This window comes from Diabrotica virgifera, chromosome 4, assembly GCF_917563875.1.
Source record: "Diabrotica virgifera virgifera chromosome 4, PGI_DIABVI_V3a".
NCBI lineage: Eukaryota > Metazoa > Arthropoda > Insecta > Coleoptera > Chrysomelidae > Diabrotica > Diabrotica virgifera.
The window spans coordinates 240,169,393-240,185,959 of NC_065446.1; the positions used below are offsets into that span (position 1 = coordinate 240,169,393).

Consider the following 16,567-nt stretch of genomic DNA (forward strand, 5'->3'; position numbering starts at 1 on the left):
TATTATAGCATCGACGTTTCGAACTTTACGCGATCCCTCTTCGGGTGACAGGCATAACTTTGATTTTTTTAAATGGGAAAGTACATCATGTGACCCCTCATTTAAAAGCTCTTAAAATACTGATTTCAAAAATGTATAATACTTTAATCCTGTTTGAGAGAGTAGGCGCAAAATTTCGGTCGAATTCTTTCTAAATGCAATAATTTTTTTTCGAATCCTGAAAAAAGTAAGAAATATTTGGAAAAATTTAAACACAGAATGAAATATTACAGTATTCTCGATGGTCCAAACTCACTGAGAACTCCTATAATGTTTATTTTAATAAGTCACAGTGGCGAAAAAAGAGAAAATTTAGTGTGATTTTTAATTTCAAATATATCATTCAAAAAAAACTTTTTGTTTATTCTAAGGGACTGTCAGCCCTCGGTAATAATCTAATCTTTGATTCTGCGTTTAAATTTTTCAAAAATACTTATTAGTTCTCTCAGAATTCTAAAAAAATAAATGCGTTTAAAAATAGTTTGACCGAAATTTTGCGCCTACGCTCTCAAACAGGATTAAAGTATTATACATTTTTGAAATCATTATTTTAAGGGCTTTTAAATGAGGTGTCACATAATGTACTTTCCCATTTAAAAAAATCAATGTTATGCCTGTCACCTGAAGAGGGATCGCGTAAAGTTCGAAACGTTGATGCTATAATATACTATGGTTAGTTTAAAAATTGACCTGTCGGAGCGTTTTGCTTATATTCTTAAAATAAACAAGTTAATAGGGGGCAACACTTATTCCACCGCACTGTATATAATATAAACTTTATTCTTATTACTTTTTATCATAAAATGAAAAATTAAAAAGGTATAAACAAAAATAACTAAAAATGTTTTGAACAAATGATCTTTTATTCCTTAGAATTTTTTTTCTAGTTGTCTTATAGATATTTTATACTAAAATAACATCAACAAAATATTATGAAGTGTTTTTCAATGAATAATTTTCACTACAAATTTAATTAATTTCAACAAACGAGAGTTTATTTTTAATAAACTTAAAATAAATATTAATAATTAAATAATTATTTTAATATAATTAAAATAAATAATTATTTATTTAAAATAAAACTTTATGGGGACCAATTTTCTGGTAACGTCTTCTTAGTTTCTAAAATTTGCAAACCAACGATTTGCTAGGGCAAAGACGGCGGAGGGAGATCTAAAAGTTGCATCTTAAGATCGCATCATATTATCATGCAGGTAGCGATTCCAGCACGCAGCGTATGCTCCGAAAAACCTAAGTTTACTGAAATGTGCCTGATACGCCAGAATTTCGCATTAAGGTGCAGAGTAAAAGAATTGCAAAAAAACACAAAAATTGGTTCAAAAACACCCGGAAAAGTTTAGAGAGGCACTAGCAAAAGCTGACCTACCAGTTACTACCGGAGACCCTGAGAAAACGTGGGAATACACAAAGAAGTTGATCACCGAAGCCATCAACAACACAAATCCCAAAGAAAAAATAGATAGGAAAAAACATTGGATGACTGAAGAAACTCTCAACCTTGTAGAAGAAAGACGAAAACTTAGAAACGGCACGTCAAATTCAATACAAAAAGAAATAGAGATAAGCACCATAAATACAACTATAAAACACTTGTGCAGAAGGGACAAAAATAATTATATATGGACCGCCAAGAATCTAGAGAACTTTTCTCCAAAGTCAAATATCTAGCGAGAGAATTCAAACCACAGACACAGATCATCAAAGATAATAGTGGAAATACCATAACAAACCTAGACGGTATCGCAGAGGTTTGGAAAAAATATTGTGAAATCTAACAACGACACAGACCATAATACAGAGAAAAGAAGTTATGAAAAAGAACCTCAAATATTGAAATCTGAGATTGAGTCGGCAATAAAAAAGCTAAAATGTAGAAAAGCACAAGGAGAGGATGGAATAACAGCTGAAATGCTCAAAGAAATGGGAGAATTAGGGACGGAAGTAATGCTTAGAATTTGCAATGAGATCTGGAATACCAGAAAGTGGCCAAATGACTGGGGTAAACTCACGTTTATTCCCATATACGAAAAAGGTTCTCCGACAGATTGCAGTAATTACCGTACAGTAGCGTTGATATCTCACGCGAGCAAAGTATTTCTAACAATAATCAATGAAAGATTAAAATCCATTCTCTTACCGCAAATTCCACAAGAACAATGCGGATTCGTCCCAGGTAGGGGAACAAGAGAACACATTCTTAATATTCGTCAAATTATCGAAAAATCTCGAGAGTTTAACATAGAAACATATTTGTGCTTTGTTGACTACTCCAAGGCCTTCGATAACGTAAAATGGGATAAAATGTGGCATATACTTAGAGAAATGGGTACACCAGAACATCTAATCTATCTATTACAAGCACTTTATGTAAATAACACCGCTAATGTAAGAGTTAATAATGTGGTTTCGAAAAACTTCAAATTAAAATCTGAAGTGCGGCAGGGATGTAAAATATCCCCCATTCTATTCAATATATATAGTGAACACATTATGCGTCAAGTTTTTGAGGAAGGGCAAGGTGGAGCAACGATAGGAGGAAGAAAAATAAAAAACCTACGTTATGCTGATGACACTGTTATATTTTCGTCTTCGCCAGAAGAACTGGAAGAAATTATAAAAAGGCTAGGAACGGTGAGTACAGAATATGGTTTGAAAATAAAAATACAGAAAACCAAAGTAATGATCATCGATAGAATCAGAAACAACCAACCGGAGATAAGAGACTTGGCAGGTTACGAAGTGATCAGACAATTTAATTACTTAGGCTCCGTTATTACTAATAGTGGAGGATGAGAAGACGGATAATAATGGCCGGATCGGCAACAGCCAAACTCACAAAAATATGGAAGAATACTGACATTACAAAAAACACAAAATTACACCTTGTTCGAGCGTTAATATTTCCTATCGCCAACTACGTTTCAGAGACTTGGATCATCAAAAAAGCAGATTCAAAACGTATAATGGCATTTGAAATGTGGGTCTACCGGAGAATGTTGCGCATACCATGGACCGCACATCGCACAAATAATTCAATATTAGCCGAACTTAACATAAAAACTAGACTCAGCACAAATATCAACCAAAATATGCTGAGATATTTTGGACATATAACTAGAAGAAGGGAAGGCATGGAACGAATGATAGTTAAAGGCAACGTAGAGGGCAGAAGATCCAGAGGAAGATCTCCATTACGATGGTCGGAACAAATAAGGGACATGACTGGTTACTCGTTCTCCGAAGCAAAACAACACGCACATGAGAGAGACGATTGGATAGAAATAGTCAAACGACTTACATGACGCCACTACATCCTTACGAAGGAGAACAGATAGAGGAGGAGGCCTGATACGATACGTTCCAGACAGTGTGAATTGTTCATATTTAAAACCAATAAATCATATTTTTGGAAACTAAATGCTACTTGCTGGAATCGCTACCTGCATTATAATATGCTGCGACCTTTACTCCTCGCCTGTCCAGCGCGGTCCAGCGGGTCCAGCGCAAAAATTACTACAACTATGTATTAAATAACACATACTTAGGCTTCCTGATCACCAAGGAGAACGTCATGACGGAAGAAATCAAGCGAAGGATAATCCTAGCACACAAATGCTATTTTGTACTGAGTAGACATATGAGAAGCAGAAACTTAAGCCAAAAAACAAAAATAACCATATACTCGTACAAAACCCTTATACAACCAGTGTTGACATATGGATCAAAGCAGATGAAAACCTTTTGCTTATATTTGAACGAAGGATCCTGAGAGGAATATTCGGTGGTATCTGTGAAAATGGTGTTTGGAGGAGGAGGTACAACTACGAGGTATACCACAGATATAAACAACAATTTGGTGGTAAAAACGTAGTATCTCTTATAAGAATAGGAAGACTATAGGTGGGACATGTAGCAAGATCACAGCAGAACAACACTCCTAAAAGAATTCTTATGCCACAACCTGTGGGAAGTAGAAACAGGGGTAAGCCAGGGCTCAGATGGAAGGATGGTGTAGATGAGGATGAGAGAAAAGTAGGCGCAGCAAACTGGCAACGGTTGGCAATGGATAGGACTGACTAGCGTAATAGACTTGGAAATGTCGAGGCTCTTTTTCGTAAGGCTGTAGCGCCACTGATGATGATGATGTATTAAATAACATTCCAATATATTATTTATAATACACTTCAAATTAAGTGATTTAAATTTAAAATATTATTTTATTCTACACGTGTCTTGAAGATTTTACGCAAAATTTTACATTGAACTTGATTTATAAAGCTTGTCAATTTGGTAAACCTTTAAATAACTATGGACGATAATAAAATATTAAGTTGTCCGATATAATATTCGGAATTGAATTTACGATGTCAGCTAATAAATTATAATTTATTTAAATAAAATATATAATAATAAAAAAATTATAGTAAACAACTATTACGGTTTATCAAAAATAAATCAAGCTTCAGAAAAGAATGTTCCAGTAACAAAAAATAGCTAATATTTAGATGTATCCGTTAAAAACAGCGCGTGGCATTTGATGAGTGCCGACAGAAGTGACTACTTATTATAGCGCGTTGTACTATATGTGGTTTAATGAAATTTTATGTTTGTTTATTAACGAATTTTTAATTCATTCTTTTTACGTTAAATGTGATTAAATATATATTATATCGGTTTTATAGCGTTCTACGCCTTTCCATTCCTAATCGCCACTCCTTTCTATTGTGGCAGTCTTCCTCTCTTAAATTTCTTTCAGACATCGCCTTGGAGATGTAGTTGCTTTATCCATGTAGTTGCTGGTCTTCCTCGTTTTCGTTTTTCTGTGGGGGTCCATTCTAACACCTTTTGGGGATTCTCCTTTCGTCCATTCGTCTTAAGTGTCCGTACCAAACTAGCTGTTGTCTTTCGATGTCATCTATGATTGTTTTTTCTATTTCCATTTGTTGTCTAATGTCGTCGTTTCTTATGTGTTCTAGTCTAGATCTTCTTGCTGACCTTCTCCAAAAATCCATCTCAGTGGCTAGTAATTTATCTTTGTACTTGTTGGTTAATTGCCAGACATCAGCTCCATAGGTTAACACTGGTTTTAATATTGTGTTGTAAATTCGTTTTTTATTTTCTGTTTTTATATTTTTTTGCCACAGTACCGAATTCAGGGCTCCTATCACCTGTTTTCCCTTTACTATCCTTTCCTTAATACTTTCTTCGTTTCGTCCTGTACTAGTTAGTTTTATTCCCAGATAAATGCATTCATTGCAGCTTGTAATTGTCTCCTGTTGCAGGTTCAGGTTCTCCGTTTCTTCCCATCCTATGCATAGATATTGTGTTTTCTTGGTATTCACCTCCAGACCCGATTTTCTATATTCCTCTGTTAGTTTCCTTGGCATATATTTAAGATCTTCCTTGTCCTGTGCAATTACAATTTGGTCATCTGCATAGTGCAGCGTGTAGAGTATCGCATCTCCTATCGGTAGTCAAATTCCATTGCACTTCAATGTGATTAAATAATAAGAATAATAAAAGAAGCGTAATTTTAGCCCATCATCCCCCACCCTCGTAATTTTTATTTGATTAATAAACATAATTTTTATGTTTTCATTTTTCCCATGAGTTTCAATCAATTTAAACATTTCAAAAACTTCGCATACATGGTTAAGGCTTTTACAAAAAATTTGTAATTTTTATGGATCTGTAGGTTTAGTGCAGGGAACCTAATGCTTTTTAGGAACCTAAAAATGCATTTTTTTTAAGCGTGTAACTTTTTTCAGAGATGGCTGCGGGTGTATTTTTTTTTTGTATTTTCTCAAAAAATATATTTCTACCTTCAAAATTTCAAAAAAATTGTTTTTGGGGTTTTTTTTGGAGATTTTTCAATTTAATAGACTTCAAAAAAGATCAATTCAAGTTTTTTTTATAGAATATATATAATTTAAAATAAATGAGTCCTTCAAAACTTGTGCTTCCTGTTTTCAAAACTTGCAAAAAATCTTAAACACTGTGATAACCATGTTTTTGGGTTTAAAGTTATTTTGTTTAATTTGTGAAATGCGCTAAAGAACTTAGTTACTTCAAATTATATAATTTAATCTCCAAAAAATCCTTGATTTGAAATCTTTTAAAGTCTATAAAATAAAGAATATCCCCTAAAACATTTGAAGGTGGCACACCTTACTTAAAAAAGCTGAAAAAAAATTTACAAAAAGGAATATATTTTTTTGATACAATACACAAAATAAATAAATTAGACTTGCAGCCATCTCCATTAAAAGTTGCGTTTTTTTTTTCGAAAAACAAGCATTTTTTTAGGTATGTACACCCAAACTACGAGTCTACAAAAAAAGGAACGTTTTGAAAAAGCCTCAACTATGCATGTGAATTTTTTGAAATTTTTAAATTGCCAGCAACCCACCGAAAAAAAAAAGAAAAATTACGTTTTTTGTGGTAAAGGGAGGAATTGGGATATGGAGTGTTGAACTAAAGTTGCGCTGAGTCTTATTTTTTAACCACAGAGAATGCAAAAATTGAAAAAATTTAATTCTGCCCAAAAATTACAATTTCACCCACCCTACCTCTCATGCACTTCTCATGCATTCGACCGACTTTTTACGCAAAAACAATTTTTTTTTTTTGTTTTTTTATGCATGTTATCACGAAACGCTTCACGCAACAATTTTTAAATAAAAAATACTTAACAAAACAAACGTATTGGTTTAACCTTCGGATGACCAAGGGGGTAAATTTTGACCCCAATGCATGTTTTATTTAACAAAATTAAGAAATATTTTCAATTTTAAACTCATTATTTTTTTTATTTGACTTTAATATCATTCTAGATACCCTCATATTTTGTAATAAAAAAAATTCCCTATATTTTACGAAAAAAAAATAAATTTTTCCTGAATTTGGAGTCAAAGACGAAATTATCAATTTTCCTGTGGCGACGTAAATAATTAGTATATGTATTTTAAAATTTCTTTATTTCTAAGTTCAGAACGATGATTCTTGTTTGTGTTCAGTTGTAATTAAAAATATGTTTTACTAATGTTTATTTATTATTTATTGATACAATAGTAACATTAAAATTACGAATACATTATTTTATTTCTTAAAACAACTTAATTTTTTTGTCAATTGTCATTTTTGACTGGGGTCATTTTTGACCCCCGTTGGTCATCCGTGTAACAAAAAAAGGTTGGTCATCGGAAGGTTACGAGCCCACTATCACTGTTTTTATCATTGTTTTTTTAAGAAGCATCTTTCAAACTTGTATAATATGTGTACACATTTTGAAATTGGTATGTTTAAGTCTCGCTAACTTATTTTATTTATTTATGTCAAAAAATTATTTATAACTTTAAAACAAATAGTACGCTCTCCTAGTTGATGAATTTCAATTTCTCAACATTTGTTTGAAAACTAGTTTTTTTCTTTATATGTAAACAAAAATTTCAACTATTTAAAGTGTTTATTTTGGACGCAGTATAATTTTGAAAATTTGCAATTTTTTGCGGACCATGGATTGCAAAATTATTATGCAAAAACTATTACACCGATCCTAATGAAACTTAACACACGTTGAAGTAGCATTAGGAAGATTTTCTAGGAGAAATATCAAAACTCTATTTTTTGCAATTTTTCCCCAATATTTTATATCCCCGTATTTTTTAAGCAATAAACATTAAATTTTCGAGTTCTAGTTGGTAAAAATATGGGCGTAAAAAGCAAAAATTTTATATTTTTTAAATATTTTGATAAATAAAAAATTGAGCGGTTTACGACTGACGCATGTTATAAATAGACTATTATGTAAAATATCCAATTCAAAACAGATTCCGTTTGGATTATTATTTTATATTCATATAAAGGCAGAAAGTTCAAAAATATAAAAAATATATAGACCGGTTTCTTCAATAAAAAAAGTAAATTTTCTAAATCAGGTTCACTTACCTCAAAGATATTTTTGGAACATAATTTTAAAAAATCCAAAACAAAGAATCCAAAAATTTATCACTGGGATCACTATGTATCACCACGAACTAACATTAACTGAATATTGTATAAATGTATTTATTGCAAAGTTCACAAAAATAAATAAGAAAAATTATAAAAGATTTCACGATCTTTTTTTTCAAAATTTGACGAAAAAAAAAGTTTTTCCTAAAAATTTTCGCGTGAAAATAGCCACTGGTAGCTACAACGGGGATGATAGTACGACAGGCGTCGCTGGCATGGTCATCCACGACCTACTTGTTATGCTAAATGCGCGAAGAAATCCAAGAAAGTACTGCAGAACAAAACACTATCGAATGGTAAAGGTGGGTACTCTCTATCACTTTGATAAGACACCACAAACAAGTCAAATGGGTGGCCAAGTGGGGACGGTGGGTACTCGAGCTTGTGCTTATAATGTAGGACGGACGAAAATTTCGTAAGTTCGCATTTCAAACTGGATGTTGTTATGCGACGATTGTTTATCACCTGTTTGTTGGTCGGTTACGTGGATAGTTCAATTCTATTTCTTCAAATACTGACAGTATTTATTTTTGCACAAATAGGTGCCGCTAAAGAAATATAAAAGTTACGGCATTTAACTTACTTACTTAAACCGTCTTCTTGTACCTTACGGTGTCGAGGTATTTAAATAGTATTTTTTTTTTTGGAATAAGCCCCAATTTTACTTTAAAATAAGTTAATTTTTGACATTAAAATTGTGGCTTATTCCCAGTAAAAATAGTAAATAAAAGTAATATGAATAGACAAAAGTAGTGAGTGGTTGATTGAACCGATGGTACATATTTTTAATACCATAATTATTTCTAAAGTCTTTGCTTCAATTTGGAAAACTTTAGTTACTACACTAATACATAAATCTGTTTGTTCCCGCCAAGCTTTTTGAACAGATTATACATAACAAGTTATATTCATATACAGGGTGAGGCAAATAAAGGGCCTATTAGAAATATTTCGAGAACTAAAGGCAACAGAATCATGAAAATTTGAATTAAGGGGTTTTGAAGGGTCATCTGTTTAATGAAAATATTTACATCTATTTGCTACTTCCGGTTATACCGGAAGTTTCCTTTAACTTCCGTTTTTTTTTAATGGGACACCCTGTATATTTTAACATTTTTGGATTGTCTTCGATGTCTTCTTTCTTAAAATATGAGGTTTTGTGATGTTATACAGGGTATTTTAAAAGATAATTACATTTTTTTATTAATTTCGTAACAATATTCACACTCTGTAGAATTGTAGTAGTTTGATATCTGAAACTCTACTTACGTTCAAATGATTCTTAATATGGTCTACTATTGTTAAGAATTATTAGTTTAGCTAAATCTTTTATTTTAATATACAGGGTTGGTCGAAATTCGGAATAGGTATTTTCTGAGTTTTCTTAAATGGAACACCCTGTATTTTAGTATTGTAATGAAATGATATTTTATGGTACTTTTTTATTTCTTAAGCATTCCCTATACCTAACTGCTTTAATTTGTGCTTAATTGTTAATCGCACCAACAATCTTAACTACGTAGTTATTTTGATAGCTAAACCATTATTGGTAATTTTAAGGATCAGTCTGGATTAATATGTATTTATTTCTGAAAAATTATTTGTGATTAAATATTTTCACGGCCAACATAATAGAATTTTACGTATTTTTTGTTGAAATTAATGTTTAGCTTGAATCACCAATACCTCACAAATTAAAGCAGTTAGGTATGGGGAATGCTGAAGAAATAAAAAAGTACCATGAAATATCATTTCATTACAATACTAAAATACAGGGTGTTCCATTTAAGAAAACTCAGAAAATATTCATTCCGAGTTTCGACCAACCCTATATAATAAAATTTCAAAATTAGCTGTACTAATGATTCTTAACAATAGTAAACTATATTAAAAACCACTTGAACTTAAGCAGAGTCTTTAACGGCAAATTATTACAATTCTACAGGGTGTGAATGTTGCTACTAAATTAAAAAAAAAAACGTAAATATCTCTTAGAATACCCTGCATAATATTACAAAACCTCATATTTTAAGAAAGAAGATATTGAGTAGAATCCAAAAATGTAAAAATATACAGGGTGTCCCATTTAAAAAAAACGAAGTTATAAGCAACTTCAGGTATAACCGGAAGTTGCAAAGAGACGAAAATATTTTCATTTAATAGATCATCCTTCAAAACCCCTTTATTCCTATTTTCATGATTCTGTTGCCTTTAGTTCTCGAGATATTTCTAATAGGCCAGTTATCTGGCTCACCCTATATAGAAAAGTACATAATGTCTCAACAACACGGTTTTGTGATAAACAAGTCAGCAAATACAAATTTATTTATTTTTGCAGACCAGGTTGCTGACACATTAAGCACTAAATTACAACTTGATACGGTATATACGGATTTTAGAAAAGCTTGTGACTGCGTTAATCAGGATGTGTTACTAAAAGTTAAGTACATATGGCTTGTCTAATAAGTTTATTGAACTCGTCAAAACAGAGGTTTTTAGACACAAAGGTAATGTATCAGGAAAGTTTTACGCTAATTCGGGAGTTCCTCAGGGTTCAAATGTAGGGCCTCTTCTCTTTATTATATTCATTAACGACCTTCCTTCTATTTGTAAATATACTGAGTGTCTTTTATTTGAAAATAATTTAAAAATGTACAAAATTATTCAGTCAGTACTTGATTGTATTAAGTTACAGAAAGACATTGCTAGTATTTACGAATGGAGGATAGTTAATAAGTTAGAGCTTAATATCAATAAATGTAAAGTTATGACGATAACTCGGTTACAGGAACCAGTTATTTTTTATTATGAGATGGGAGGTGAGAAATTGACTATATATATACTAGGGTTACTGAAGTAAAAGACTTAGGAGTAACATACAATTAAGTTTTTTCGTTTGGGATACCTATGAATCAGTCGATCTCAGCAGCAAACAGACTGTTTGGCTTTATTAGAAGACAGACAATGGCATTTACAAACATTAATACAATAAAATTTCTCTATTTTACTTTAGTGCGACCTAAATTGGAATTTGCAAGCGTAATATGGTTTTGTGAGTATATGTCAACACTTAAAGAATTAGAAAAGGTACAAAATAAAGTTCTTCGGTATTTGTATTTTAAAATAAGCAAAAACTGACCTGATTATAATTCTGTTAGGTCAGCACACTTAAGAAACGAGTTTAAAATATTGTCTCTAATGAAGACTTAATGGTCATTATGTTTATATACAATATAATTAACAATGAGATTTTATTTAATTTAATCAGTTAAGCCCATTCGTACCTTTCGGTGTTGGGCTACTTACAACTAGTTCAATATCTACATTTCAATATATTTTAATAATTATACAATACTTATTTTAACAATACAATTTTAATGAATATAAATTACTTATTTGACCCATCTTTCTGTCCATATGTTTTAATCTTGTGGTGCCTTTTTGATACTTCTCTTCCATGCTGTTCTATTTTGAGCTAATTGTTTTGCCATACTCCATTACAGTCCTCTCTTCTCTGCTTCTTGTCTAACTTGTTCTTCCCATCTCATTCTTGGGCGACCTACTTTATTTTTCCCTTGTACTCTGACTTCATATACTTTTTTCGTTATTCTTGTGTCGTTTAGTCTATGGATGTGGCCCAACCATCCTAACTGTCGTTCCCCTATAATTGTCTCTATGGGTTTTATCTTTAGAGCTTGAGTTATTGTGTCGTTTCTTATTTTGTCTCTTCGTGTGACCCCTTCTATTTTTCTCAAGAATCTCATCTCTGTAGCTTTGATTTTTCTTTTGTTGTTCTTTGTTAGCGTCCACGACTCACTCCCATAGACGATTGATGGTCAAACCACTTTTTGGTACACTTGTGTTTTGACTTCTTTGGGTAACTCTTTCTTTCCAAAGAACGTATTTCTTAATGTATTATAAATTGTCCCTGCTTTTCCTATTTTATTGTTTATTTCTTTGTATATGTAGCTGTTTACTTGTTCCAACACTTGTTCTTCTACCTTAATTTTTATCACTTTTTTTGTAGTTGCCATAACCATTGTTTTACTTTTATCGGTGTTTATTTCCATGTTCATTTTTCTTAGTTCTATTGTATAAGTGTTTATTATTTGTTGCAGTTTCTCTTCCGTGTCAGCTAACAATACCATATCATCTGCAAATAGTAATTCTTGTATTTGTATATTGTTCATTTTCCATTTTCCCAATATCATGTCTTTAGATTTCTCCTTGCATTGCTTTATTGCGTCATCTAGTACCATTGAGAAAAGTAATGGACTTAGTACGCAGCCTTGTTTTAGTCCTATCTTTGCCTGGAATACATCAGATTTTTGATGGTGCGTCCTTATTTTTATTTTATTATTTTTATATAAGGCTTTAATTATTTCTGTCATATCCTTTTCTATTCCATTTTTCTTTAAACATTTCCATATATCTTCCCTTCTTATTCTATCAAAAGCTTTTTTCAGATTAATAAAGTATATATGTATATCTTTGCCTTTCATCAATAGTTATCCCCTATTTGTCTCAATATGAAAATCATATCTTGGGTACTCCTTCCTTTTCTGAAGCCATGCTTGGATTCTTCTAATTTTATTTCTAGTTTTTCCCTTAGCCTTTTTTCAATTATTCTATTGAATATGTTGGCAGGAACGCTTGTCAATGTAATACCCCTATAATTTTCGCAATTTCTTGCGTCTCCTTTCTTAAACAGTGGTACTATTATATCTGTTTTCCAATCAGATGGTATTTCCTTTGCTGTGATTATTTCATTTAGTAGTTCTCGGAATTTTTCTTTTGAATTTCCACTCATGTACTTTAACATTTCAGCTGTGATTTCATCTTGGCCTGGAGATTTTCCCACTTTTAATTTGTCAATGGCTTCCGCAATTTCCTCTTTTGTTATTTGTTACATTTCCCCTGTATTTTCGATCATGTCTTCCTCTCTTTCTTGTTGATATTGTTTCCATTCTCTTAGTTCTTCAAAGTACTGCTTCCATCTTTGCATTATTTCTCTTTCTGTAGTTAATATATATTTCCTTCTTTGTCTCTTATATTTCTTAATCTATGTGTTTTCTTTTGTCTTAGCTGCTTCAAGACAACAATAAGATTAACAGCCCATATTTTATATACTTTCGTTCTTTCCATTCAATATTGCTCCTCGTCGGACACGATCTTCATTAATGTTCAATATACCTCACAATCTTGTTGCCGCAAGATCTTCCCTTACCAATGCACTTAAGTTATTAAACAATTTAAACATTTTGGTCGATGTAGATTGGTTCCTGTATCGGACAAAGTTTTATAAATTGATACTAAGTCAAATTTTAAACACCTCTGTGTAAAAAAGTATTCAACCGCTACAATGCTGAAAATGATAATGAGATAATTTGTATAATTTTTATATAACTCAGAAAATCATCTATTTAACAATATAGAATTGTAAATTTATATTTTTTTAACCATGTAATGAGACAGTTATTCTGTATGGTTAATAAATAAATAAATAAATAAAATACTAAATTTTCAATCTAATAGCACATAAAACAACATCCAAAAATGTTACTCTACTTCTACACTTCTACATCCTACCAGATTGAAAAACAATGGGAACCTTCCCTGGTTATACCTCCGAGGCTTCTACAATTTGCAAGCCATAACGGATGCTGAGACTAAAAAAGATGAGGGAATTTTACAATTTATAATTCACGTCCTATTTTCTCAGCGCGGTAAAGTTCCAACGAGAATGGTTCCCTTCGTGCTCCAATCAGAGTAAACAGGTATTACTTCAAACACTCTCTCTCTCTCTCTCTCTCTCTCTCTCTCTCTCTCTCTCTCTCTCTCTCTCTCTCTCTCTCTCTCTCACTCACTCACTCTCTAGTACTCTCAAACAAAAATATTTCTTATCTTTCAAGTTCGTATTTTTATAATTACAAGAAAATTAGAAAACGTTATTACGTTTGATAAGATTGGAGGATATAAAAATATACGACAAAAATAGGTTATATTTTGTAAGAGTAGTGGAAAATGAAACTTCTTCTTTTTCTTCTTCTTGGTTTAGGCGAGATGCGTTAATCTCTGGAACTTGGTCGTTGGTCTTTGGTACAATACCTCATTTTTTCATAAACTTTAACAAGTCCCGTGCCTTTAACGAATGCAAACAGTTTTCTTATTGCCAGTTTTAAGATACCTTCTGGTTCAATTCTCAGTTGATTTAGTGAACTCCTTCCTGATATCACTTAGCAGATTGCAATGATGTAGCAGGATCTTCTTTTATTTAGCAATTTCTGCGCCTTATTTAGTTAGTATATCTGTTTTCCTCGCCATTTCAGTAACCGTTTAAATCTCTCGTTTCTTGAGGTTCATAGAGCAGTTGTCAAGATTCGAGATAATTTCTTCGTCTGGATTTGCCTTGATTGGCTCTCTACTTCCGTTGAAGGTTCCTTATAAGGCACATCTGAACCTCGTTTTTGCATCATCTTTGGTGACGCCACACAATGGTTCTACAAAGGTTTTTTTCGAGCCTAATTTTGCCAACAAATCTGCTCATTCATTCTCGTTTCTCGTACACCCCTTTATGATCCGGCAACCATATTAAAGACACTTTATTATGTTTTGCCAAAATGTAGAGGAGATCTTTGCATTTTCTCACCAGTTTTGATTTGGAGAATGAATTCTTTACTGCCAAAATAGCTGCTTGACTATCTTTATAAATAATGATCATTTTTGCTTTGGGCTCTTCATCCAAGATTTCACCAATGCAAACCACCAAAGCAAAAACCTTATCCTGGAACCTAGTTGTAAATCAACTTAGACTGTAAGATTTATTATAATTACATGTTTGTTCAAAGACTCCTCATCCAGTATCATGGGCAGTTTTAGATCCACCAGTGAACCATATTAAGTCCCTATAAATATTTGGGATTTTTTGTTCTTTGAATGGTGTATTGTTTGCTTTAAATCTCAGGATGGTCATAAAGGCTACCGCCGAAATATATACCTAACTCTATTGGAGAGAGACCTGTGATGACCTCTACAAATACCGTTTCTGTAATATTCAAGGCTCCAGTTATTAAATTAAATTAATATTTATTGACGGAAAACTCCATTTTACAATTAAAATTAAAAGTCAAAATTAAACATTGAACACAAGTTAACTTACATTACTTACAATTAAACTAACGACATCAAAAAATTAAAATCAAATTAAAATAATTCACGTGAAATAGTCCTTTTAAAAGTAAAATTTAATAAAAAATTTTGGTCTTGGTAAAAGGTATATTATTTTAAAAAGCCCTATAGGGCTACAAACATCGAACAGAACGTTTTCGCTCTAAAAAGAGCATCATCAGTGTTGCCTAAAATAAGTATAACCATATTAATTATCAAAATGTTGAACTTAAAGTGATGACCAAGGTAGAATCAAAGTTTGGTTATACTTACAAGAACATGGTGAGCCAACCAAAAAATACGAAGGTCAAAGCCTTTCAAAAATGGACTAAAAGTCACATCAAAATGCTAACATAGCAAATTCCAAAGGATGGATATAATCCCTAAGGATATGGCCCTAGGATAACATATGACTCCCACACGTTGTAAGTGGGTCAAAGGTAACAAATTAGGTCATTATGTTACAAGAGCTGACAGGCAACTAAGATGTGAGATATCAAAAGCGAATCTGTCTGATGTCAAGACAACAATTGTCAATGGAACTTGAAGTATCATGAAAAATTGGTTACACAGCTACTAAATTTATAGTTGTTTTTAGTACAAGCAATGATAACAGCTAACATCAGTGTGTTGGAATTATAAAAATAAAGAGTTAGCTAGAATAGATTATCTAGATGTAAAATAGAAGGGGGGAATTTGAGTACCCACAATCATCAATGAAGTGTACGTAAATTGATGAAGAAAGGTAGGCAAAACAACATACAGATAATGTAATGTATGGTTTATGTTTTGAAATTAGATAATTTATATTTGTGAACCAACACAAATGATGGCTGAGAGACTGGCTGAAAAACTAGAGACAAATTAGGGGTCGTGATATCAAATGCTGAAAAAGTTGTAAATGCAAAATCTTATTTATAAATTAATAAAATATAGATGGGTTCATCAACACAAATTTACAAGACTGAAAAGGTTGTATTACAAGCTTAGTCCAAATTTCTTTATTCTGTCCTTTTATGTTAAATAACATCTAGGGCAAAGAAAAATTAATAACTTGGATAAAAGTGTCTAAGCTACAACTAAAGTGGGGTCAGATGAAGATAAGTGTTGAGTAAGATTATTGAGTATATGAGAAAATTAAAAATTGTGTTTATTTGAGATAGATGAGTTTGTGGTATATAAAGTAAATTTGACATCACTATTGAGACTAATGAACATTATTGAGAGACTGGGGACTCCAGAGACCAGGCAACCAAACAAACCAAATGATGAATGAAAGGTTGGCTGAATGGAATAACTACTAGATGTGTGAAACTTGAAAGATATA

General features: G+C 31.9%; 1 protein-coding gene across 4 annotated transcripts in view; it reads right to left on the minus strand.

The window, feature by feature from the left end:
• The window catches only part of LOC114327208 (scavenger receptor class B member 1), a 633,383-nt gene that overhangs the window by 495,138 nt on the left and 121,678 nt on the right, over positions 1-16,567 (minus strand). The window contains exon 1 of one of the 4 annotated variants that reach the window (XM_028275745.2): positions 8,008-8,425. The exons of the other annotated variants lie outside the window; for them this stretch is intronic. The gene's annotated coding sequence lies outside the window, so the exon portion shown is untranslated. Of the gene's footprint in view, positions 1-8,007; positions 8,426-16,567 lie in introns of those variants that run through there. 4 annotated transcript variants of the gene reach the window in all.